General features: G+C 45.2%; 1 protein-coding gene across 3 annotated transcripts in view; it reads left to right on the top strand.

The window, feature by feature from the left end:
* Nucleotides 1-27,534, top strand: part of MARK2 (microtubule affinity regulating kinase 2) — a 117,699-nt gene that overhangs the window by 9,690 nt on the left and 80,475 nt on the right. The window contains exon 1 of one of the 3 annotated variants that reach the window (XM_075939099.1): nucleotides 12,238-12,357. The exons of the other annotated variants lie outside the window; for them this stretch is intronic. The gene's annotated coding sequence lies outside the window, so the exon portion shown is untranslated. Of the gene's footprint in view, nucleotides 1-12,237; nucleotides 12,358-27,534 lie in introns of those variants that run through there. 3 annotated transcript variants of the gene reach the window in all.

The following is a 27,534-nucleotide window of genomic DNA, read 5'->3' as shown; positions in this document are numbered from 1 at the left end:
TTCCATTGGCCTCCCTCTGTGAAGATTGTGCCAAGCTTGGCTTAAGGTAAGCCGACTTCAGTTATGTATTTTATGTAGCTGGAGTTGCGTACCTTAACCCAACCTTCCAGGTCTAGTGTAGACTTGGCCTGAGCATCTCACAGCCTTGACTCTATTTATTTTCTCAACCATCTTGCAAGAGAGGCATTATCCTCATTTGACAGATGGAGAACTAAGGCACTGACACTCCATGTGTGACTTTTGGCTTTAGGAATGTAGACAACTAGTTGAGTTGACTACTCTTCCCCCCCTTCTCCCTTGCTGCCTCTATATCAGAGGTAGCAAGTGGGGGCAGGAGCTGGCCCTGGGGGGAGCAGGCTTAAAGGCTGGTTCCCCCCAGCACCATCTCTGTGGTGCTGCCTCCCCTCCCCCACCCTGCTGCCTCTATCAGAGGTAGCAGCAGGGGAAGGTGGGGGTAGGGGAGGCTGCCATGAAGCAGCCCTATTTGCAGCTAGCTCCGGGTTGCTGCGGACAGGGAATGCTTCATGGCCTCAGCCTCTGTCTGCGCAGATGGGGCCCATCTCCCTGCTGTACCCAGCATGATCTGGTACTGAGCAAGCTCGGTTCAGTCCCAGTACACGTCAGTCCGGGACTGCTGCAGCTCTGGATTTTTAAATGTAGTAAGAGCCACCTGGCTCTTACTACATTTAAAATGCAGAGCCATAGCTGGGGTAGCTCCTGGACTGAAGAACCTGGGACAAAGTGCCTTCCTTTATTGATTAATTGTGTAGTTGATACAAATTGTATTGGCTTCACAATTAGTCAATTACCTGCTTTTAACATCCTTATTCTGCGTGTCAGTGACAGAGCAAGGAGGTAAAGATGATATTTGTCTTGTACAATATTTTGATAAACATTTGTAAGATGTTCAGCTCAGTAATATCAAAATTCCATTTGCCTTGGCTCAGAACACTTGTTCTTCAGCTGTGGCCCCTGGCATGCCCACTGGCAATCTTCACAGAGTGGGTTGTGTGGAACTGCCTCTTCTTGCTGAAAGAAGATGGGAGCATGTTAAATATTTCCCTAATATGACTCTTCCATGTTGGCAGTTTCCATAGAGTTGCAGGGATATTTGAGACTGGGAAAGATGATTGGGAAGGAGATCTGTGTAATACCCGTGAGACAAGAAAGTATGGTCCATTTCCCCTCCCCTCCCTTAAAAAATGTTTAAGACCATTTTGCTTAAGATTAAGAGAAGTCACCTATTTCAAATATAGGGAGCAAACATACCCAGAAATGCCACCTGACCCCTCCAGTTACCAATGCTTCACTGGAAGATAGATCATTGTAGTGAGTGGAAACACTGGGAGTAGAACCCAGGAGTCTTAACCAATCCTTTGTTAACCTTTTGGTTACAGCGAGGGCTTGTCTCCGCTTACTGGGGAGAGACACGCTATAAAGATTTATCTCCAGGGGTTTGAGTTAGTGGGTCTAGTAAAGACCCACTAAATTGACTGCTGTTGTCCTCCCACACTCTGGTATTCCAGTGGTGTTGCAAGGAGTGAGGGACGTTGATGGGAGAAGCTGCCATGGAAACTCAACCTAAGGTATGTCGTCTCTCACGTAGTTGGAATTGTGTATCTTAGGTCGACTTTCTCCCCTATTGTGGACCTGGCCTACACTGAGAAAGTTGCCATATATCTCCTGATCTGTGTCTCGGATACTGATTACTGTCAGATAAGCACTATGCTAGTCCTTTTTATTTCTCAAAAATATTTGGATACATTTATTAGGTGGGGGTGGTGGGTTGTACATATTTGGCTGTATAGGAGTTTAAGAAAGGCTAGGTGTGTTAAATGGAAGTGCCTTGAATTTCAAATTAATCTAGTTTTTCTGATGTTCCCATGGAAAGCATCTTTCTCATGGCATTGTGTTTTCATGAAGTTCCCCAATGGCTGATGCTTCACTTTGTGTTTCCTTGAATTCTGTGTTCTTCCTGTGGTAATTTTTTTTTACAGTTGAGAGAGAGGAAAAACTACTGACTTGGTGAGAGATACTTTTGGTCAAAAGCTCAGTCTGCTTCATCATTGCTTGTGAAGGAACTGGACTTCCAAGCATTAGCAGCACTGTTTTTTAAGTAGTGCGTTTCATATTTATCATAAAACCAAACACTTGCAAACAGCACCAGGTTGTGCAATAGCTTAATTGTGTTGAGGGAAGGAACTGTCGTGTCTAAATGTACTTTGAATTGATCTATCTGAATTGGCTGGCTATTCTGTTTACATGTGCTCTTTTTGTTAAATAAGTCTCTCCTGCACATTATCCAGCTTAAACTTTCTTTGCTCTAAGAATGGGGCTGTAATTTGTAGGGGACATTCTGTTACTTTCCTGGTTAGTTTTCCAATGGTGGCTCATTGTGCATGTGCACATGCCCTTTAGATTGTGTGTCTAGGAGAAAGATCTGACATACGGTAGTTTCTGCAGTTATGAAATAAAATACAGGCAGTCCCTGGGTTACGTACAAGATAGGGACTGTAGGTTTGTTCTTAAGTTGAATCTGTATGTAAGTCGGAACTGACGTCCAGATTCAGCCGCTGCTGAAACTGACCGCCAGTTCCGACTTACATACAGAATCAACTTAAGAACCCCAAGCGTCCCCAAGTCAGCTGCTGCTGAAACTGATCAGCAGCTGATTCTAGGAAGCCCGGGGCAGAGCAACTCTGCCTCGGGCTTCCTGTAGTCAGCGCTGGTCAGTTTCAGCAGCAGCTGACTTGGGGACGCCTGGGGCAGAGCAGCTGGGGTGCTGCTGGGTTGCTCCAGTAGCGCTGCTCCTCGGCGCTACTGGACCAACCCAGCAGCACCCCAGCTGCTCTGCTCCAGGCGTCCTGATTCAGCCGCTGCTGAAACTGACCAGCAGCGGCTGAATCAGGACGCCTGGGGCAGAGCAGCTGGGGTGCTGCCAGGTTGGTCCAGTAGCGCCAAGAGCGGCGCTGCGGGACCAACCGGCAGCGCCCCAGCTGCTCTGCCACAGGCGTCCGGAGAAAAGCCTAGTCTGCTTGGGGGGGGGGGGGGGGGCGTACTAGCTGCGCCCCCCCCCCCCCCAGCAGACCAGGAAGACGCGGGCGGCGGACCGAGATGCATCGCGGTCCCGCCGCCTGGGTCCTCCGCGGCTTTGCTCCCCGTCTCCCTGGTCTGCTGGAGACCAGCAGACCAGGGAGACGGGGAGCAAAGCCTCTGAGGACGCCAGCAGCGGGACAGCCACGGGGCGTACGGGCTGTCCCGCTGCCGGCTTCCCCCGAGGCTTTGCAAAGCCGCGGAGGGGCTCGGGCAGCGAGGCAGCCCAGGCGCACCTGGGCTGCTCCGCTGCCAGCTTCCCCGAGGCTTTGCAAAGCCGCGGAGGGGCTCGGGCAGCGAGGCAGCCCAGGCGCACCTGGGCTGCTCCGCTGCCAGCTTCCCCGAGGCTTTGCAAAGCCGCGGAGGGGTTCGGGCAGCGGGGCAGCCCAGGCGCGCCTGGGCTGCCCTGCTGCCCGAACCCCTCCGCGGCTTTGCTCCGCGTCTTCCTGGTCTGCAGACCAGGGAGACGCGGAGAAAGCCCCGGAATACACGTGGCGAGCCCTGTTCGTAACTGCGGATCCGATGTAAGTCGGGGACTGCCTGTAACCCAAACACTAGTAAATTGGGCTTGGGCTTTCATCAGCACTTTCTTCCTTTGGCTTTATTAGTTTGAGTCTTGGTCTTTGCTGTCGCAGGATGTCATTAGGTCCAGTTCCAAAAGAGATGGATATTTAAATGGATCTCTAGAATATCTGGGGTATTAGTTAATTGGAAACAATTCTGGTTTAAAGAGTATTAAGTGTCATGCTTCAGTCTTTGTTAGGTTTCATCCCAGTCTCTATGTGGGGAGGAAGGTTACCCTACATCTGCCCACTGTCTGGTTCTCATACCACCTTGAATCTAAAGAATCTGGTGCTAGCTGCTGTTGAAAACAGGATACTGGGCTAGATGGACTTGGGTCTGATCCACTCTGGCAATTTCTTTGGCCTTCATAAATCTATGCAAACACAAGCACAACTTCAGTTGGAAGCCTGCTTGAGGTGTAGGTATAGGGATACAGACAAAGTGTGTTTGCTGTCCTTGGTATAGCTGCGGTGTAATGGAAGTGTCATCTCTTCTGTCTTAGTAGGCAGTGTGGGTTAGTGCTGGATGGGGACTCAAGCTTCTGTTCTGGCTCTGCTCTTTGTCTGCTGGGTGACCTTGGGCAGAGAGGGCCCTTCCTCTCTCTGCCTCTGTTTGCCCACCTGTAAAATGAGGATGACGATACTTTGTGAAGCACTTTGAGATCTTTTGATGTAAAGCATTAGATAAGAGTTGGGTATTATCTGTGTCATAAGGTTTCTCTGGGAAGATCCAATTGCTGGAGCAAATGCAGTTGACAAAGTCTCCTGTGGGAATGAGATCCTTGTTTTTAGCTTGGGCAATATAGACAATTGGGCTGTGTGGTGTTCCTTGTGGTGTGGTACCATTATGAACCTTTTGTTTAAGATTTGTCTCATTGGCTTCAGAGCTCTACGGACAGTATCTGACCATATCTAAAAGAAGCTGCACTACCAGCAATTCACAACTAAAGCAACTTGCCCTACAAACTACAGTTGACTGGCCCCACAGTATGCTAACATCTTTATGGCTGACCTAGAACAACGTTTCCTCAACTCCCGTCCCCTTTCACCCCTTCTCTACCTACGGTACATCGATGACATCTTTATGATCTGGACGCATGGCCAAGAAACACTGGAGATATTCCACAGAGATTTCAACAACCTACACCCCACCATCATCCTCAGTCTGGACCATTCTACATGAGAGATCCACTTCCTGGACACCACAGTACAAATCAACAATGGAAAATTAGACACCACTCTCTACAGAAAACCCACCGACTCATACAGTTACCTACATGCTTCCAGCTCCCATCCAGAACACACCATACGATCCATCGTCTTTAGCCAAGCCCTTCGATACAACCGCATCTGCTCTAATCCCACTGACAGAGACCAGAAGCTTCAGGATCTCTACCAAGCATTTATAAACCTCAACTACCCACCCGGAGAAATAAAAAAGCAAATTGAAAGAGCCAGACGAATACCTAGAAACCATCTACTTCAAGACAGACCCAAGAAAACCAACAATAGAACACCACTTGTCATCACCTACAACCCCCAACTTAAACCTGTCCAACACATTATCAATAAACTACAGCCTATACTGGAACAGGATACCATACTCCAAGAGGCTCTGGGAGACAGACCCATAGTCTCCTATAGACAACCTCCTAACCTCAAGATGATTCTTACCAACAACCACAGGACATACCACACTAATACCAACCCTGGTACCTTCCCTTGCAACAAACCCCGTTGCCAGCTTTGTCCACATATTCACTCTGCTGACACCATTATTGGACCTACCCAAGTGAGTTATAAGATCAAGAACACATATTCCTGCACATCCAGAAATATAATTTATGCTATCATGTGCCGAAAGTGTCTGTCTGCTATGTACATTGGACAAACATCTCAGACACTTCGCCAAAGGATTAATGCCCACAAAACAGATATCAGACAAGATCACAAAGATAAACCAGTTTCTTGCCATTTCAACCAGAAAGGACACTCTTTCAATGACTTAACCACCTGCATTCTGCTACAAAGACCTTTTACATCTGCACTTGAAAGGGAATCCTCTGAACTGTCATTCATGTTAAAATTCGACACTCTCCGGGAAGGAATGAACAAAGGCTCAAACTATCTTACCCATTACCAAGATAGCTTCCCCAATTATCACCTCTAATACCATTAGCTCACAGACATCTAACTCTCCCCACCTCTAATATAATTAGTTCACAGACACTTACCTTCCTCCCCCCCCCCCTGCATCCCCCTCCTGTTTTGAAATGTGATTTGTCCTTTTCATATGTGTTCGTGTTTTTTTTAATTGTATCCTTTGGTATATATGGTTGTGACTATTTTCTTCCACTATTTGATCTGAGGAAGTGGGTCTGGCCCACGAAAGCTCATCATCTAATAAACCATCTTGTTAGTCTTTAAAATGCTACATAGTCCTGTATTTTGCTTCAGTTGAACCAAGACATTCAAAAATCACTCTCAGGTACTTAACTGGCCCCCGTTACTAAGGATGTTAAAATGTGGTTAATTGACTAGTCAATGGAAAGTTGCCAGCTGACACCTGGCTCCACTGCCGCTTTGAAACGCGCAGAGGCTGTGTAGCGGCTGCCCCTTTGAAATGCTGCCTTAGGATTTCAAAGTGGCAGTGCCACACAGCTGTGCTGCGCTGCCACTTTGAAGTACCTCTTCCTCCCCTTTGCTGCCTCTGTCTGATAGAGGCAGCAAGGGGAGCCGGGGAGAATAAACTAGTCAAAAGACTATCCAATAAGCAAATACTTATCAGATAGTCGACTAGTCTTTAACATCCCTACCTGTTACTATAATGCATGAAGTACTTTACAGTCATTAATGTATTTATCTTCACAATAGCAGGCAGTGCTATTATCCCTGCTGTACAAATGGGGCAACTGAGGCACGGACACTAACTGATTTACCCAGGGTCACACAGGAAGTCTGTGGTAGAGCAGAGTAATTAAACTGAGGTGTCTCAAGTCCCAGCCTGGTGCGTTAGTCATTGGCCATATTTGACCCTCATGTTGGTTCTGCCTGTGAGTGGCCGTTATACTCATACCTGATGCTACTTCATCCTTGTGGCCACGAGATCTTGCTGACCATATGAAAGAAGCTGTTTGTTGAGTAGGAAGGGTTTGTTCTGGAGATCATTTAGCCATAAAAAGCCAGTTTCATGAAGTTTGAAGCAATTCATCTGTTCCATTTTGGAATCTGACCTGGGTGAGATAGAAAAGCCTTATTTAGCCTTACATAGTCAATATCCCTTCTTCACCATCCTGAGATACCACTGATGGGATTGATCTCTGAAGTGTATACTCCAGTGCTCTGCCTTGTCCTAGTTTCAATCTTTGGCGCTTCAGTGCACCCCTACAGTTTTGTACTTGCTGCTCTGCACAGTGCCTCCTGGAAATCTCCATGTGCACAAGAGCTGATTCTACCCAGATAGTCAGCTATAGTTCACTGTCTTCAAAACAGCAATTTTTTAATTGATCAATTAAACTATTTGGCTTAAATACTTGTGTTCTGATACCAATGATCCCCTTTCTGTCTCTGAAACAACTGCTACTCTTGAGTAGCTACTGCTGTAGTCCCCAAAGGAAATCTAAGAACACTGCTGCTATTTTAAGGTCTAAAAGCGCATTGCCTATCTTTTCTTCCACCATAGCCAGGTAGGTTTGTTTGCAAAATGTTCTGAGTAGCTCCTTTCCTTTCAAAGAACCTCTGCCAACTACAGCAGTTTATCTCAACAGCTTCTTTGTAGCGTGTCTCTGTAGCCTACCTGGCACCCTCTGGGTGTCTGAAGAGGAATAGAAGACTTTCAAGAGCATTTGTTATTTTAAGTGACCAATCCTCAGATGGTTGAAGTTCCAAATCAAAATGTAAGGGCCCTAGAGTCTTGTGAAGTTCAGCTTCCCTGGTAAGTCATAGATTTAAAGTTAAGAAGGGATCCCTTTGATAACCTAATACAACCTTTTGCGTAATACAGGCCCATAGAATGTCACTGATGTTTCCTACATCCTATTTTGTTTGAGCAAGAGAATAGCTTTTAGAAAGACAGCCAATTCTGATTCAATTTTAATTATACAGTAGTAGTGGAGAGTCCACTGTCTTCCTAGGTAAGTTAACCTCACATTTTGAGAACTTGCTGGGAATGCATTTCACAGGAAACTACATCCAAATCTCAAACTGTCTCTTCTGGCAACTTGTGTTATCTAGTGGTCCAGGCTGAGAATTGGGAGTCAGGACTCCTGGGTCGCGTTCCTGCCTCTACTGAGGATTAGCTGTTTGATCTTTCGTTTGAAAATTTAAGAAATCTAAGTTAATTTCAGTCTACTATTCTGTAAAATGGTAGCAAACTAATCTCAAGAGGGAGGAATGCTGAAGCAATTTGAAGATCCTCTTTGGATCTTCTGTACTGTAGATTTACAGAGCGTTCTAGATTCCACCTTGTATTCTTTATTCAGCTGCATGATTTAATTCTAGTGGTCTGAATTCTAATGCCAGTTCTGTCTCAGATTCACTTTGTGGCCTTAAGCAAGTCTATTCCTTGCCTCCTGATCTGTAAAAGGATGATTATATCTACCTGTCTTGTTGGAGTTTTACAGTCATTAACTAATTAAGTATGTAAAGCACTTTGAAGATTAAACTGCTACATAAGCTCTCTCTGTTCTTTGCTCTGGGGAAATGTGCTGTCCTGTATGATGCTAGTTTGAATGGGATTTGTGTGTTTCTGGTGGTAGAATCAATTAAATCTTTGCCCAGTAATATTTACCATTAGTGTGTGTAGTTTGGATAAGTGATAGTGAGGGTATAAAATTCTCATTCTTTGTGATACTCTCCACAGTCTGATTTGTACTTTCAAGCATACAAAAGTGGTCAATCCCTATTAGAGCCACTCAGTCTAAAGTCTGGGAAGGGGACTGAAGGAAGGGAAGTTTATATATGCATCATCAAGATCTACTACCATCAGCATAATAGAATTAAATCTTTTAAGAGGAACTTGAAAGTAAAAGGAGTTTAGCCCTTGCAGGTATTTTCAAGATGGAGATATACAATCCTGGTTAATCAGTTAACTGGTTAAACCTTAGGTTAAACCATGGGAAGTCAGCCTCGCGCAGAGGGGAGCTGGCAGCAGAAGCTGGCAGCCCTGCCTGTGGGGAGGGGTGGCTCCTGCTCCCAGCCCGTCCGTGCATGTGTGACTGGCTCCCAACCCCCGTGGAGTTGGAGAAGCCCTCCGCCCGCTGTGGGCTGCTCCTAGGTACCAAGTTAACTGGTACCTGGTAAACTGATTAATATCCCTGGTAAACTGATTAATACCATGATTAAGGAGCACAGAGATGACTTTGTGGAGACACATAAGGGTAGGAATGTCGGCTCATGGAGGGGTGTGAGAGTCTCTTCTAGGGAATGGCTAAGTTACATAAACCTTAAAGGAGATAACCAACTACCAAGAGATGCCGTGTGAGACTAGTGGATAGAATGCTGCCCAGGGGCTCAGGAAACATAACTTCTGTTCCTGGATCTTCTGCTGGCATGCTTGGTGACCTTGAGTAAATCACTTCTCCCAGTTTCCCATCTGTAAAATGGGGATAATGATTCTTTGCCTTCTTTGTAAAGTACTTTGAAATGTGCTGATGAAAAGTGCTATGTATGAGCTAAGTGCTGGTGTTATTGCAACAAAACCAGTGGAGGGTTTTAGAGAAAGGACTGATGTAACCAAAATGACAGACAGAGATGCCTTTAGCAGCCTCTTTGTATGGGCTGGCAAGGGATGGTAAGTGTGTCCGTTTCTGCAGCAGATGTGAGAGAACATAAGGGTCTGACCAAGAGATCCACCAGCTGTAGGGAGGAAAAGATGGATTTTGGAGCTGATGAATATATATACTTACATTTGTGTGGTGAGGAGGGGCTCAGGGCAGGGCCTGGAGGTGCAGGAGTCAGAACAGGAGGTGGCAGGCTCAGAGCAGTGGGTGGTGATGACTGCTCTCTGGGGTGGGGGGGGGGCCATACATTTCATCCACCAGCTGCTCTCGGGGTCTGGGGGGCTTGCAACATTAAGGGCGATGCTTATTGGTTAACCTTTCACATCTGATACAGGAATATGAAATGAGTTGCAATTCACGAAAGCTTATGCCATAATAAAAGTGCTAAGTCTTTAAGGTGCCACCAGGCTCCTTGTTTTTGTTGAAACAGACTAACATGGCTATCTCTGAAACCACACAAAGGTTGTAGTCTAAAGTTAGTCTCATGTAGGTAAGACACTGTTCTATGCTCAGGCCTTCAATATGTAGTGTTGCGCTTTGACTTATTTTTGGAGAGAATTCCCATCCCTGTGAAGGGGGAGCACTTTTGAACTTTGGGAGATCAGTAGAAATAGTGAAGTGACTACAGGCACTGTTGGATTCTGTTTCCCAACCACTGGGTTTCTGGCTGGTGAATACAGCAGTGGTGGCAGGAGCCCTCAGGCAGGCCCTCCAGAGGGAAGGGCAGGGGTTTTGTTGGACAGTACCCTATTATAGACAAGACCTTGGCATCACTATTCCCTCTCCAGTGTGAGATATTTTCTAGTAGCTTGTCATAATATGTCTTTGTTGTTTTGTGCTAGCTGAGGAAGACACTAGCAGGCTTTGTATCACCAGGAAATAGTTGTTTGAAGGCATGTAAGGTAACAAACTCTACCAAGTTAGATCTCAATTACATGAGCAAATAGCTAAATATTAAGTGTCTTCCTTTTTATTTGGGCAGGCCTTGCCATATACTGTCAAGTTCTTAGGCATGCTTTTGTTAGCTTCTTGACTATGGCATTACTTTGTCTGAGCCTAAATTTGTTAGTTTTCAGAGCTTGCGAAGTCACATCTTTGTTAGATGGTACAAACGAGGGATCAGCAACCTTTCCAAAGTGGAGTGCTAAGATTTAACCCTCCTGCCTTCCATCATGTGCTCTGTGGACCACCTGGGTCAATGTAAACCTTTCCATGGTCTACCAGTTGCTAATGGAAACTCATAGTTAATTACATAATTACGCCCCAGCCATTTTGCTTATGCTGCAGTGGGGAGAACAGTTTAATTTAAATTATTAAACAGATTAAGTGTTTTAACTTTCTCATGTTAGTTTATCAAACTTCATTTTAAATAAAGTAAATCATTATGGCCAACATAAAAAGTTTCAGTGTTTTCTTTACTTACGGCAGGAGTTGGGAACCTTTTTTGGGTCGGCAGTCACTGACCCACAGGAAAATCAGTTGGGGACCAACCAAGTGAGAAGCAAAAAAAACTCCTCCCAAAACCCCCAACCCTCACTGATGTGGCCCCCAACTGAGACACATCACTTCTCAGAGGCTCCAGCCCCCATGCGGCGAGGGGAAGGAACAGGAAGGACTGAGGTTCAGGGCTTTCCATAGGCCAGATTTGCTTTCCTGGCATTCCAGAGTTAGTGATTTTGAGGACCCCCCTTAGGCTCTGGGTTAGGAACAAAAATCAGGGGTTCAGTGTGTGGGACTGGGCTACCAGTGAGTGGAATAGGGATGCAGGATTTGGGTGGGACGTGGGGTGCAGGACAGGGTGAGGAGGGCAGGGTCTGGAAGGCAGTTTGGCAGTAGGAGCGTATGTGGGGTGGGGGTATGAGAGGGAGTTTGGTAGTGGAAGGGAGTTGAGGGAGTAATGCAGGAAAGGTGAGAATGCAGCCAAATAGCTAGTTGGAGAGGGAAGCAAAGAAATGGGGAGCAAAGGAAAGTGCAGCTTCTGCAAAGGAAAATTATATCCTCCCTCACATCTTTCCTCAGCCCCATGATCCCTCCCCCCATGCTGATCCCCTGCATTGCTCCATGCCCCTTAGTGTAACCCTTTCCCCTCTCATCCTGCCCCTGCATCCTCCTTCACCCCCCACCCCTACATTCCTGTGTCCCTAGTGCACCTATCAGCAGAACAGCAGCATTGGGACTCAGTCCTGTCCATTCCCCCCCCCCCCAGGAGCAGCGCTGGGGCAGGGAGAGGTGAGGGGAGGGCAGAGTATCTTCCCTTCCCAGTCCAGCCCAGCCATTTGGCTGCAGAGCCTGGGACTGCCCAGAGCTGGCTTCAGCCCAGCTGAGCACAGCAGGGCACTGGGGAAGGGGTTCCTTGTCCCTGTACACAGCCCATGGGGAGCAGTGTGGTGCAGCCCGGGTCCTTGGTGTGCCATGTGTGACTGGCTGCCCAGCCCTGGGTCTGCAGAGCAAGCCCAACACTGCCCCCTCCTGAAGCAGGAAGTGGAGCCTGTGCGGAGGGGCGGGGGAGAAGGGGAGGTGTAGCTGGGAGCAGCATATTCAGGCTGAGCAGGGGTAGTCCCAGGGACATGTGCGTGCCTCTCCCGCCCCCACCCCAACAGGAAGCCAGAGCTATTGCTTCAGCCTGCAGCTGTGTGGCTGAGGTTGGAGCCGCAGCAGGAGCTCCAGCATGAGCTCCCCGTTTCACAGGGGGCGGGAGGGGCAGGGCTGAACTTCTGCCCCGAGTGCCAGTAAAAATTGGCAAGTGGCATGCATGCCAGGGGTTGCTGACCCCTGGTCTAAACTAAGCCATTGTCTTCTAGAGAGGGAGGATAGCACTGTGACCCAGGAGATCTGGGTTCAATTCCTGCCTCTGTCCCAGGCCCTCTGCATGGCTTTGAGTTCATCCATCTCTGAGTGTCGCCATTCCCCATCTATAAAATGTGAGTAGTAATTCTTTTGTCTCGATTTAGATATAAGCTTAAACCCTGCCCCACAATGTCTGGATATACAGCACCTATCACTTTGGAGTCTTGACCTAGATTGGGACTGTTAGATGCCATTTGGATACAAGTATTAACTTTTCTCATTCCTTTCTTGGCCGATATGTGGAGGATTCACACTTCTGTGTTCTGTTGGCCACAAGAGATTGTAAGCTGTTTGGGGGCAAGGACTGCTATGTCCACCTTGCATTTCTAAACATCAGTCTTGAAGTGCACACAGCCTATCACTTGGCTTTTTACTTCATTTACTTCATTACTTGGGCAGTGGCAGTGAGGTCAGGAAAACACATCTCTGAGGTCTGTTCTGTGTTTGGGCTAGGGATGTTAGCTCTCAGGAATTTGTGTAAATGTATAACTGCTGGAAATTTTAGCCATTACATGTTTACATATGTAGGGGAGGTTTTTAAGCTGGCTTTTAAACTGGGAGCACTGGCTCCCACTCCCTTTCACCCCCCACCTCTGATAGAGGCAGCAGAGAGGGGTGGGGGGATGCAGCTCTGCAGGAGCCTTTCCTAACATGGAACTGGCTTTTAAACCAGCTCCATCCAAGCATCAGCTCCCTCCTGCCCCTGCCCCTGCCCCCTCCCCCCCGGCCTCTGTGGGAGTTGGGGCAGTGTCTCCATGGAAGCTGTCATATGTGGGGAACAAGGGGGGGAAGGTGGCTCCCTGCATGTATCTGCTCCCACCTTGCCTTCTTGCTGTCTGATACATAGACAGGAAGTGGGGAATGCATGTAGTCGATGGGTTTAACCCACAAACCCAGGCTTATTGGTTAATCATTAATCGACTACACATTGACATCCCTAGTTTGCAGTACCTGACACAGTTGATCCTGGTCCATAATGGGGACCCTGAGGCCTTACCACTATGCTAATCATAGATGAATGTTCACGCTTGTGACAGGGAATACTTAGTTTTTAAAACTGCTGTTTAACAACCTATTTCTGCTCCAGCCTCTAATCTGTTCATAAGAGCAGCACCTGAGTATTTCATAGCTAATGTTTATCTGAGTTTATTGTTACAGTGCATTGTAGTCAGTCCTCTGGATTCTAAATATTTGTAGTCTTAAACAATCTACCACTGTTGTTGAGAAATGAAGGAGAAACATGAGACACAATCCTATCAATTAATTATGTTGGATCCATGTACAAATAATGTTTTTGGTTCATTCTTAAATAGTTTGCTTACAAGATTCAGCCTCAGAGATGTGCTGTGCTGACTTGATTGCCACTGTCCAAACAATGAAGTAAAGAGCTGGGCAGGTGGGCTGTGTGCACTTCAAGTTTGATGTTTAGAAGTGCAAGGTGGCCACAAACACTTTATCTGAAAGAGTCTGGAAAGTGCTTTTTCAATTAATAGTCTCAGCTCTTCCATTTGTGGTGGATCAGTATTAGCCCTACTTTACAGAGTAAATAGCTTACACTGTAACCATGGGCAAATTATTGGGAATAGAAACTTGCTCCTAGTCCCTGCTTTAATAACTGTGTGACAAGCAGGTGACAGATTCCAATTAGGGTTGAAGGTTCAGGTGCTCCACTTGGAAGGCAGCGTGACCTACTAGATACAATACTATATTGGGATTCAGGAGACCTACTATTCCCAGCTCTGCCATTAGCCTGCTGGATGACACTGGGCAACTCACTTCCCTCAATTTTTCCATCTATAAAGTGGAAATAGTGATACTTGCATCTGTGAAGCTCATTGAGATCTGCTGATGAACAATGCCATATGAGAACCAGATGTTGTTGTTGTTAATAATAATAATAATTAATGTGTAACCTACTGGACTGAGAGAGCTTGCGTTCTTTATCCAGCTTGCCATTGACTTGCAGGGGCCTCCACAATTGGGAGAGGTTCCCCGTGATCTTGGTTGGGGTTTCTAGGTGCTACCTAATAATGCAGAGTTCAGACTTTTTTAAATGCCTGCCCTTTGTTTTTTTTCAAATTGTTCCAAACCCATCTAGGAAGATGTGTTTTCCTAAGGCCAGGACTCATAAGATCTATTTCCATTTTGCTGCCTGACCTTGGAAGTTGCTTCATCACTCTCATTTTCTGTCTTTCTAGTGGGACGGACCCTTGGCTTTGTCTTGGTGCAGTTGAGAATTGGCTAATATTTGTAAGCACTTGAAATTCTCAGATAAAAGGTGCTATAGAAATGTCAACCATTCTTTTTACGTGGAAGTAGTAAAGGGAATCATGACAAATGCACCCCTGCCTCATCTCTATAAGTACGTTACAAACTAGGAATCATGACAGACTTTTCCTATCACCACCTAATGCTAAAAATGCATGTGGTGCATGAAACCTGTCCCTGGCACTCTGTGTACTTGAGATGAAATGGTGATCCAGGCTTAAGTTAGAAAAGTCTGGTAGCCTTTTAGCTGTTTTTTCTGCATGACAAATCCAGTACCCTGACTTTGCTCTGTGTTTGGTCACACATAACATGGTTATCTGGATTCCAGCATCCTCCTTTGGAAGTTGCCCGTTTTTATTCCCATCTGTGTTTTGTTTTCTTTAAAATGCCAAGTCTTGCGACAAAGGCCCACTGGAGTTCAGATTTAGAGCACTCTTGTGACTTTGGTTTTTGGCTTTTGTGGAGTGGGCTTAGTAAGCATAGCTCCAAGGGCTTGTTTGAGTACAAGTTGTAGTACCTTAACGACACTAGGATAGTTAAGTCAGTACAACAATCTCTTCCCTGTGGTATGAATGATGCTGTGTCAGATGGAATGTTGCTATTCCAGTGTTGCTATTCTCATGCCAGAAGAGGAGTAAGCTGTAACTCCATCTATACTAGGATTTGTAGTGGTGTAATTAAAGTGGGGTACCTACACTTTGCAGACTATGCCTAATTAGACTAGAGAGGTTTTGGAGGTATATCCTTTATTCACTAGCTGCTGAACAGGGTCCATATAGCTTATGTTTCTTGGGATTCTGCAATGTTCATTATACTCAACAGTTTCCTATTCTAGGTCTGTCAGGGTGCATCTACGTACACTGTAGCTCGAAATAAGATACGCAATTTGAGCTACACAAATTGCGTATCTTATTTCAATCTTATTTTGAAATAGCTGATTTTGTAATTTGGAACTGTCTACACAGTGCAAAATTTTGAAATAACCTGCTGTTCTGAAATGTCCCTTACTCCTCGTGGAATGAGTTTTACAGGAACGTCAGAATAGCAAGTCTGTTATATTTCAAAATAACGGGCTTGCTGATACTCTGGTATCCCGAAATAGCGTTGCAGTGTAGATGTAGCCTCATAGTTCAAACTCTTAATGGAATGAAAACCAAATAAATAGCCCCAGTCCTTCAGAAGGTGCCTATGAACCCATGGATCTGATTGTAGGATCAGAGTTTTTGGCTTGAGGATCAGAAAATTTAGCAGTGCTAAACATACATTTTGGCCCATTTAAATAAAAATCAATGTTTACAAAATTATCCCCCTCTCTGCTTAGATTTTAAAAAAAAACTTCCACTGCTAAACTAATTTACTTTTTTTTAATCATCCATTCTGCTTACTTTTTGCTCTTAACTCAGTCTGGACAATTAAAACAGATGAGTCATTTTCACTTCTTACTGCCAGTTTTCACTTTCTGGCTCTGGTACAGTATGAGGATGCTATGATTGGGTTTGTGATGCCAGTAGGAAGGCACCTATGTTAACTGACTTGCTTTTGTTAAGAGGAGAACCAATTAAAAAACATTTTTAAAAATAAAAATGTAAATTCTATGTTTAACCTAAACTAAATTCCCCTGTTGGGTACATCTTCATTAGCCAACAAAACAAAATACAGATTTCACCTTAGTTCATGTTGGCTAACTTGGGTAAAATTCTAGTGACATTAAGATAGTTTGTGGTTTTTAACATGCGTGAGCAGGTTGGGGGTAAACCTAGGGTCTCGCACTACTTTACCCTAATTTGCTAACAAATGTTAAAACTACACAATAGCTTGTCTTCTTCACATATATTTAACTTGTATTAGCTATAGAGGTAAAAGACAAACCCATTTTCCTAGTGAAGATGAAACCCCAATATGGAGAAGAGATGAGTCGTGTCAGTATATTGTCTGGCTACATTTGGCCAGTACAGGGAAAATGTAAAAGTTAGTGTAGGTGATACCTTGCCTTGTCATCCAATTTCATTTAGTGAGGTAACCTTATTTAGTATAGCATGAGACCTGGGTAAAAGTCTAGGTAGGTTGCCTTCAGAAGGCTCAAGACTTTGTATTTGTAGCTTTAGTATAATTTCCTATGGTCAAAATACTAGATTTGTCAAACTTCTATGTGGGAAAGAAGAAATTGTATGTTGAAAGAATATACTGCTTAAAAGATAATGTTCTTGCAGTTTTAGGGTTTGTCTACAGTGGGACCACTGCAGCACTTCAGCAAACATGTTACCTTCATGGATAGGAGGGATTCTTTCATTGGTGTAGATAGATAATCATCTTCTTGAATACAGGCAGTCCCCGGGTTACATGGATCCGACTTACATCGGATCCCTACTTACAAACGGGGTGAGACAACCCCGCACTAGCTGCTTCTCCCCAGCAGACCAGGGAGATGCGAAGCTAGCGCCCCCCACAGCAGACCAGGGAGACGCGGAGCAACTTTTCTCAGCAGACACCTCAGCTTGAGAATAAAGGACTGAGGGAAGTGAGGTGTGGGAGAACAGAACTGAGCTCTGGCTAGAGTTTCCCCTATAATATGTACCAGTTCCAACTTACATACAAATTCAACTTAAGAACAAACCTACAGTCCCTATCTTGTACGTAACCCGGGGGACTGCCTGTAATTGTTTCTGGGTTGACAGCAGAAGTCTCCTGTTGACCTAGTGCTGTGTACAGGGAGGGAGGGAGATTAGGTCAGTTTAACTTTGTCACTTAGGGGTGTGGCTTTTTCACACCAGTGAGTGACAGTGTTATATCAACCTAATTTCCTAGTGTAGACCAGGTGTTTAGCTCTATGCTTTTTCTGTGCCAATTTAGGATTTCTTGCCTTATAGCTCAAGTAAGCACTTGGAGTTGCTTTTGCTACAATATTTTTGGGCTTGTAAGTTATCTGAAAGGGTCAATCCACACTGAAGTCGTCATTGGTGATCCCTGAGGCTGAGAATGATCTCTTTCACAGGCTTTATTTTTCATGGGTCCTTTTGTGACTGAGGATTCTAATCCTTGAGCCACAGGCTCGTTGGCAGATGATGTAGGAAGAGAGGATTGGGCCACAATTACTATGACAGTTGCCTTTCCTTGCTTTTCTGGTATTTTTCTGCAAGCAGGGCAGAGTGGTTTTCCTCTAAAGAAGATATTCCCTCTGAAAAATCTCCACTAGCTATCCCTATCCTGGGCTGCTATCTCCCAGTGTGTGGTTTCAATGATGTTTATCTTGAGTGTGACTTCAGTTTAGTTTAAAGCAGTGTTTCTCAAACTGTGCTCCGCGGAGCCATCTCCAGGGGCTCCGCAAAGTTGACAAATTGGAAACATTGATAGATACAACACATACAATCAGTTGACCACTGGGGCTCCACATAAATTTTGATGCATGTAAGGGCTCCGGGACCCAAAAAGTGGAGAACTGCTGGTTTAAAGCATTTTTGGGCTCTTTATTTCCTTTCTCCGTTGGTCGTTCAGCAGTTATTTTGGTAAATGTAAATCAAGCATTTGTACACAGTGCCAGCTCCACCTCATCTGGGGCTGAAAAATCAGGACCTCAACACTGAAGATGATGGACTGAGAGAGGACAATGACATTAGTACAACAATCCTCCTTAAAGAGCTTAGCTACATGATTGTACTGTTCCTAGCACAATAGTGTCCTGATAGAGGCCTCTGGGCATTACTGTAGTAATAGTCATGGGAATTGGTTCTGATACAGTTAAAGTTCACAGTGAAGACATGTCTTAGGCTTTAGCCCTGTTATGGAGAATGGTTGCGGGAGAGGAGGTCAGCTGACACTTGTTGTGACTGGGAGCCCTGGCTTAGTTGTTTTGTAGCATGCTAGGCCTTTAGACAGCAACCTCTGACAGTTAGGTCTCTGGCTGATTCCAGAACTTGGCAATCAGCCATTCCCTGAGAATTGTTTCTTCGTGTTTTATTTTCTTCATCTTTAAAGTGGATTTTCTGATTTCTAAGATGCCTCTTGTGATACCAGAGAAGGAACCAGCTGCTATATTCAGATGCTTTGAGGCAAGGTAGGTCTTGGGAAAGACTAGCTCATTTTTCTGTATTATCTGTAGAATGCAGGTTGCTGTGCTATTCTTGCTAATGAAAACAGCATCTTTAATGGGCTGCCTTCAGTGGGTTAGCACTTCACTGCTACATGCGTTTCTTGGGAAGAAAATCTTTACCTTAATTACAAAAATCTTGCCCTTGTAGCGGGGTGGATGCTAATTGATTAGGTGGCAGCCCTTTGTGTTAGTATGACTCCGTTTGACAGGAAGTTTGGTATTAAGACTGTGTTTTGGACACATGCTTCAGTGAATAGTATTCCAATAACTCTTATTTCATTTATTGCAGAAAGCATTAAATTCTAAATTAAGTTAAGTCCCAAGTAGTTTAAACCATATGGTAAGTGATGCCTTTTGCTTGTTACTACAGTAGTTTTTTTTGGCATAACTGCCTCTTTCACCTTTTCAAATAATCTTTAAAAAATAAACATGTTTTCTAAAACCATCCCTATTTGAAATATTGAAAATATTGCTAATGAATATTGCATTCAGCCCCTATCCAACTGAATACAAGCTGTAAAACCCATCCCTTAATGATGAAGTATCAAATACTAGATGTTACATTTTCATTAGGCATTTTTAAAATAAACCATTTAGGCTCTGGATAAAATACCTGTATTTCTAGATACTTGAATTATGGAATGATACCCCCATTTGCTTGTAAATATGTCCAGTTAATATTTATTAGTTTTCTGTGCAGTTAGTTTAATATTAAAACAATGCTTTCATAGTTTTAACTCTGCATGGCTCATTTAAAACATAAACTCTAATCTGTATATTTCTTAGTTGCTTAGGTCTCCATATTGAGGTAAATTATGTTCATGTGCCACTTTAAAAATGTGAGTTGGGGAGCACTTGTGCCCTCACATTTTTTATTTTTTTGCTGACCTAGAGTTTGGATAAGCACACTGCATTAGGGATATAAAATGCCATTTAATCAGTTTAAATGTTTATGCGGGATCGTGGGCAGAAGACCACTCCAGCCTGGAAGCTGTATCTTGTCTCATGGAAAACGAGCCATTGAAAACCACTATTGGTTAGTTACTTTCTCAAGATCTGGAAGGCTCTGTAGAGGAACTAGTCTCATTCCCAGATTTTTCTGTTGGGTTGAGAATTACAGTTGCCAAGATTAGAACAAATAATTTACTCTCAAGGCAGCTGGGGACAGAAGAGCCATGGAAGAGCATGAGGATTTATTATTGCTTACATATGGGGAAGGATACCTGACTTTCTGATTTTTGTGTCTGATGTAATCAGGGCAAACATACGATGCTTTCAGCAAAATCATGGAGGCTGAAACAAATCCATGGCATAATACTCCTTATCAGGGCTGATTAGAAAATTTTGTTCCCCTCCTGAAAACTTTAAGGATTTGGCAAGAAATAAAAAACACATATTTTGATTGTGCAATGCTACCATTTGCCTTGTCAGAATTGTTGTTGAAATACTTCACACTCCCATTCTCCTCTGTAGATTAGGCTTCCTGGGTGGAGCAGATCTCCCTTTTTGATGAGGGGGGGCAGTGCATCATGGTAGTCATGTGGCTGTTGGGGCATCTTGCAGGCCAACATGGAGATGTAGGCCATCTAGGGAGCCTGGCTTGGAGGAGAATGGGGGCATGAGGCACCTGAACTATAACTCCCAGGAGGCATTGTGGTGGCATTTCAGAATAAAATATTTTTGGTGTTTAGGCAGCTCAGATTTTGCCCCCCCCCCTCAAAATTTTCTGTTGACAGCATGCACAAAACCCATACAATACAGATACTTCTAAAGTGAGATGATGATGGTGGAACAGCACAAAACAGCAAATTAGAGTGGAGAAGAGGAGGAAGCAAACACTGTAGGAAATTGAGATAGCAATGAAATATACTGCCAGCATATAAGCAGTCAATATTTTGGGTCCCCTCCCCACATCCAGATTTCCTGTTGGGGATATACAAGGTTGGAAACAACCAGCTCAGTGCTCATCCAAGTGGAGTGCAAACTGCTTTAGCTGCTCTACTGGATGGAATCAGTTGTTTGTTAGGACAGTGGGACCTTGTGATGGAATTGATTGACCAACAAAAAAAGAGCCTGAAAGAATTGTAGAGTCAAAAGCAAACTGAAAGAGTATTTGCAAAAGGATTATGCAGCTTGGCCAGACTGTGAAGGGGTGGAGGAAGCCCCAGGGCACCACAATCAAGAGGCTCTTAATTGACATAGTGGTAGAAATTTACATACAAATGTGTTAAAAGGATTTGTACTCTGTCCTCTTGGAAGAGTCAGAAATCTGTCCTTCCATCCCCAGCTCCTTAGTTGACCAGGTGCCTTATGGGAATGTGGAGGAGGGGAGGGGAAAGAAGGGCTTCCAGTCTTCCACAAAGGCAGCTGCTGAATGTGAGACTTGATATGCTCCTTGGCCCCTACTGGAATGATCATGTGGAACCCACACTTTGCTCCTCAGGCTTTCATCTTCAGTATTGGTTTTGGGGTTTTTTTCAAAGGGAAGGAAGGCGAAGGTCCTCCTTACTTTGGCTTTCCTTTAGACTGCTGTCAGTGAGTGTAAGAGCCACCATGGACAGAATTACAAACTCTCCAAGGATAAATCTTTTGAAATGAATGCATCCTGCGGCCAGGATCCCTCAGGGCATTCTGGAGGAATAAGTATAAAAAATCCTTAAATAAGTACTAGGTTGTATAGGTCGCGGTCAGCCACCTTTCAGAAGTGGCGTGCCAAGATTTAACTTATTCACGGATTTGTGTGCTTTCTTTATTTATAGCAGGGTCAGGGAACCTTTTCTAGGTCGGGGGTCACTGACCCACAGAAAAATCAGTTGGGGACCACACAATTGAGAAGCAAAAAAAACTCCTCCCCAAACCCCCAACCCTCACTGATGTGTCCCCCAGCTGGGACACCTCACTCCTCTGGTGCTCCAGCCTCACGGGGTGAGAGGACGGGACATGGAGGACTGAGGTTCAGGGTTTCCCATAGGCCAGATTTTCTTTTCTGGGGTCCCAGAGTTACTGGATTTTATGGACCCCCTTTGGCTCAGGGTGTAGGGACAAAAATGAGGGGTTCAGTGTGTGAGACAGGGCTGCCAGCGAGTGGGATAGGGATGGGGGGGTGCAGGACCTGTGTGGGAGATGGGGTGCAGAACGGGGAGAGGTTGCAAGGTTTGGGTGAGAGGTAGGTTGCAGAAGCAGTCTTGTGAGTAGGGTGTCTGTCCAGGTGGAGGGAGCAGAAGCAAGGGAGGGTGTCAGAGCAAGCTAGGGGTGCAGGGTCTTGGCTGGGGGAGGGAAGTGAATCTGGACATGTGGGCAGATGCTTACCTGGCTTCACGCCCCCTTGCAGCAACTGCCATGGCCACAAGGTGCTTGATGGCTGTGGAGGAGCCGCTGCTGCGGCCATGTGGTCCGAGAGAAATCAGAGAAGTGCTCAGAGATCTCAAGTGCTGAGAAAGTTTGCATGAGATTAGCAGAAGGTGGAACTTAAAGAGATGGTGGAAAACTGGAGCTAGAGCCGGGATGTTGCCGAACCTCCTTCAGGAGCCGGTGCTTCTCAGGGCACATACCTGGGCGTCTGGCCCGACACTGCCAGCTTTTGGAGTTCCCGCTGCCCTGCATTTTTCTGAACTCCCCCATAGGGAAGCAGCCCCTCTGCAAAGGGTGCACTGTGAGGAAGCGGCACCAGTGCCGCTTGCGCACAGGGTACGTGGATCTGGACAGGGGTTGGGGGAATAAGGAGGGCTTAGTCCCTCAGGCCCATTGCTGGTGCCCATTGCCGCTCTTACTGCTACTGCTTGGAAGTCGCTCTCAGTCATTTAGATTACATTTAAGAATATTAGCTTGTGGGAAGATACTGGGGGAGGAAGGGTGTTAACTCGGGCACTGAGTCTACCTGTTTCCTCCTATTTTCTGATATTTTCTGAGCTGATATTTTCCTCGCTCCATGTCTTGCAGACCAGCTGTATTGCAGCAAACCATTGCAGCAGGGGGAAATGAGAAGTAGAGTGCTCCAGTCCAGACTTCCTGTATAACCTTGGGCAGCATTGCATAATTTCTCTGTGCCTTACTTTCTCATCTTTAAAATGGGCATTATAGCATGGCCCTGCCTCAGGGCGTTTGAAGATGATAAATGCATTAAAGATTTTGAGCCTCTTAAGGTTTTAAACTGCGGGGTTTTAAAACTCTGCAGCGTCCAGGGAATGCATTTGCTCTTCCGCTTTTTTTTTGCAGAAGAGCAAACGCGCTCTTTCAGGGAGCCCTGTATACCTCGTTCTATGACGAATAAGGGCTCCTCCGAAAGAGGAGGCTTTTCCACCATTTGGCCCCGTCTAGACATTATGCACCGCAATTTGCGTAGCTTTTTCCAAAAAAAAAAAAGGCTATAGTGTAGACCTAGCCTTAGCTAATACTGTGGTGGGTGCCAGATAAATATCTACTGGCATGTCAACATGTCAGCCGAAATGGTCAGGGCAGTGTGTGCGTGTGTGTTACACCCAAGTCTTCAACTGCTGAGACGCAAAGTCTTGTTGCAGTGGGCAGCCTAGGAGGCTGGAGGGTGCCCCGAAAAAATAGTTTAACGTCTGTGACTTCACTGCTAGGACCAGGGTCCCGTTGCAGAGGGCAGCCAACAGGCTCTCAGATGCCCCGAGTTTATAGGAAGAGCTTATTACACCTCAGATTTTAGCTGCTAGGATACAGAAATCCCTTCACAGCGGGCAGCCTGGGGAGGCTGAGAGGTGCCCCAACGGATCTGTCCCCTGGAAGCGACACGATCCAAAACGCCCAAGCTCTTCCTATACCTGTCCCTTTTGACCGGCTGAAGTTCTTTTGTTTGTGTTCGGTTCGGGTACAGCAGCACGGGTTCAAGTCAGAAGCTTGACACGCACTGGCTTATTTATAGGAGAAAGAAAGAGAAAAGAAATAAAGAAACTTGGTTCAGTATATATATATTTATAAGTGAATGAGGACATCCCATTTATTTCCAAAGTTTATAACTAAATCACCTTACCAAAGGCATTTTACAATAGAAATGAAGCAGCTTGACTTTATTATAGTTTTCTTAAGTAACTAAACTTATTACAGAGTGACAATTAAAGTGTATACATAAAGAAAACACATTGCAGGTACAATTCTCACTCCTGCGTTCCAGACTTGGCGTGGCCAGCGTCTTTCTCTCAATCCCTCGGGAAGAAGTAGGGCGAGGTTGGGCATCCCACAGACCTCGGGAGACAATCAATACCTGCCAGCAGGTGTAGGTGATTGGAGCTCAAATGGGGTGGGCAACTCAACCCCTCTTTATACCCCTTGGGTCACATGGGCTTCTTCCTGGTCTCAAGTGGCCAATTAGGAAAAATGGCTTTGAATGCCAAGTTTCCCACAAAGGGTGCAAAGCATAATTTACACCTGGGAAAATGCAGACAATGGGCACCTCTGGTATGTGATGGGCGAAGATTCCTCTCCTGGGACAGTGCAGGTGTGTCAATTGCTGGTACTAGCCATCCTGGCGACGGGAGGCCTCCCAGTCGTAAGCTAGCCCATTTACTGTCTGGTTTCTGTTTATGGTAGAGTCAGGGACAGGCACCACACCTGCGTTCCCAGGGCATCAAAGGCTGACTGCCGTTCTCTTGCTCTCTGGGGGGGGACGACAAGATGGGGTTTGTGTCTGGCTACACTACACTACAGCTTTAAATTAACCTTTAATTAGGTTGAGTTGCAGCCACCACAGGGGCTGATACCCATACTACTCTCCTGTGAGTGATGTGTGTCCTCACCAGGAGCACTTCCATGGACTGAAGAGAGGCAGTGATGAGGGTCTGAAAGCCAAGGCTCAGCTCTGTTCAGCTCCCTGCTGGGAGCACAGCTGTCGTCTTGGGCTCTTGGCTCCTCGAGCCCAGCCAGGGGCAGGGAGCAGTTGTCTAGGCTTCTCACCTCCCTAATAGGGATGTAAGTGGCTAGTTGAGTGACTACTCGACTAGTCGCTTCAGGGGAGAGGCGACTTAAAAGCCCATTTCCCACCCTCACTGTCTCCAGTGTGGGGCAGGAGAGGCAGAGGCGCAGTGGGGGACTGGACATGAGCCATGAATCCGCTGTCCAAGCTCGTGCCCAGCCCCTGCTGCACCTCTGCCTTTTAAATGTGGTAAGAGCCAGGCAGCTGTTACTACATTTAAAAGGCAAAGCCACAGCGGGGTTAGCTTCCAGGGCTGGAAGCTAACGCTGCTGCGGCTCTGCAGTTTCCCCCTTACTGGCTAATTGAGTAGTCGATGGAAATTCCTACTCGATTAGCTGATTAGATGAAATTTAACATCCCCACTCCCTATGCAGGGAGTCTGCTCACAAGACAGCCAATAGTTGATTCTACATAGACACTGCATCACCCTAACTACACTGACATAAGTGCTATGCCTCTCATGGTGGCGGAGTCTTGTCGGTGTATAGTAGGGTACTTACATTGCCAGGACAAAGCTGTAGTATGTATGTTGACATAACAAGGTCGATGTAATAAGCTGCCTTATGTTGATCTAATTGTGTAGAGCAGTGTTTCTCAGCCAGTGGTATGAGTACCTTTAGAGGTACTCGAAGTCTGGGGGGTACGTCAACACAACTGAAATTTGGAGAAAACAGAATTTTTGTTTTAAATTTTACAGTGCTTTATTATTTTTGTACATTTGACACCCAAAAATTTCATTGTCCGCCCAGGTATGATTAAGTTGTTTAAACAAATGTATTGCAATGGTAGAGAAAAACGTGCATCTCTCTCAAAACTGTAGGTACTGGGGGTACTTTTTTTTTTTTTAAGGATTACTTTATGAAAAAAAGGTTGAGAAATACTGGTGTAGAGCAAACCTAAGAGAGAATGACTGACCATTCTCTTGTGTAATTCAGTGAGCCCCTCAAACAGATGCACTAATATACTGGGATTTTAAAAAATTCCCTTTTGAACATCTTTACAGTTTCGTTACTTGAACACAACTTATGAAACCAAAACTATCATCGGGAGTTTCTGGAATCCACCTCCATAGCATGTCTGCTGAGGGGAAGAATTATTCAGAAATCCAAATGCCCCCTCAGTTGATTCTCCCAAGGAACTGAAGGTAATATTGCCAGCTCCCGTCTGTTTCCAGAAAGATTTTTGTTTATTCAGTCAGCAGAGATTTGTTCTCATAGCCTGCATTTTGAAAGTACTTGTTTGGCTGGTCTGCTCACGTTTTATGCCTGATCTCATTTATCGCCTTGGGCAAGTAGGCTGAAACTTCCCACGTTAGTGAGCGCTTAGTCAGTTCCTTCATTTCTTCACCATCTTTAAATGCAGCTGTACAGAGTTAAACTTTCGTTGTATGAGTTTTGGAGGGAGGAGCATCCGGGTTGATCCTGTAGCTACTTGAGCAAGACTAAGTTGTGTGGATGGGAATGTGAACAAGTAGTTATTCACCAAACCTGCCTGTGCCACTTGTTTACTTCTTGTTTTAAACATGCTCATTCTATTTAGCCACTCCCAGGAAGTAGAGAGAGATACTTAACCAACATTTGTAAAATGCTTTGTGATCCCCTCCTTGCATCTGTCTTTGCCTCAATTACCCACACAGTCTCTCACTTCAGTTTAGGCAAGCACACCAGTAGAGCTTTCAGCCTGGGCTGGTCCTGGCTATACTTACGGGTTAGCGCCCAAGTTCTGCTTTCATTTGGGCTGGTAACTGGATAATTTGGGTAGTCCTCCCCTGCATGCCCTGAAGGACAGACAGGTTTTCCCACAATTCACTGGGAAAGAATCAGATCCGCTTGCTACTACATCACAGAGAGCCATGGGATAAGGTCTTAGATGTCCTGGCAACACAGTGGAATGAAGCACTAGTGAGCACAGAGTAGCTCAGTTATGATGCTGCAGTATACCTGCTTCTACCCATGTGAGGCTGTATGTAATCTGGGGCTGATCACCCAGGCTAAGCGCAGTAAGACAGACCCTTTAAGAAGGCAGGCGTAAGAGTTGACTCAGAAATCTGTTTGAAAGGTAATCTAGGACAGTGTTTCTTAACCAGTGGTATGAGCCCCTTAAGGGCACTCAAGAGAAGTCTGTGGGGTACATCAACACAATTGAAATTTGGAGAAAACAGAATTTTTGTTTTAAGTTTTACAGTGCTTTATTATTTTTGTACTTTTTACACCCAAAAATTTCATCACCCGCCTGGCTACGATTAAGTTGTTTAAACAAATGTGTTGAAACGATAGAAAAAAATTGTGTGTCTGAAAACTGAAGATACCGGGGTACTTTTTTTTTTAAAGGGCATATTAAAAAAAAAAAAGTTGAGAAACACTGACCTAGGAGGAGAATTGAGTGAAGGAATTGGATATGTGTGCTTTGATTGCTGCTTCATGGTTTGTAAAAATAGCCTGAAAGGTCTGATTTCAACTGATATCAAACTCTGGCCTGAAAAACACTATGGCTGGGTAGAGAACTCATTGTATTATGAGGCTGTAATCCTGGGGAAGCATCAACCTTATGATAGAGAAGACAATTTTATTTAATTTTTAGAACTCGGGGTGGGGGTTGATTGCTTTAACACACTTGGGAGAAAAGATTCAAGAATTCCACGCCTCTTGCTTTGAGTTTAAACTAGCATCTGAGCACTTCATAATTTTTATTGTATTTATCGTCATAGCCATCTCAGTGAGGTAGGGCAGTGCGCTGTTACCCTTTTATACAGAAATAGACTAGGAACACACATAGACTATATATGACTTGTTGACTGTGACATATGGAGTCTGTGTCAGACCAGGGACTTCAACCGTGGGCCTCCCAGTGCTGGGCTACTGCCCTAAACACAGGGGCTGTGTCTACACTGGCATGAATTTCCAGAAATGCTTAAAACAGAATAGTTTTCGTTATAAGTATTTCCGGAAAAAGAGCGTCTACATT

Source organism: Pelodiscus sinensis, chromosome 11, assembly GCF_049634645.1.
Source record: "Pelodiscus sinensis isolate JC-2024 chromosome 11, ASM4963464v1, whole genome shotgun sequence".
Taxonomy (NCBI): domain Eukaryota; kingdom Metazoa; phylum Chordata; order Testudines; family Trionychidae; genus Pelodiscus; species Pelodiscus sinensis.
Note: the sequence above shows the minus strand (reverse complement) of the source record. Positions and strands in the feature narration are given on the sequence as shown.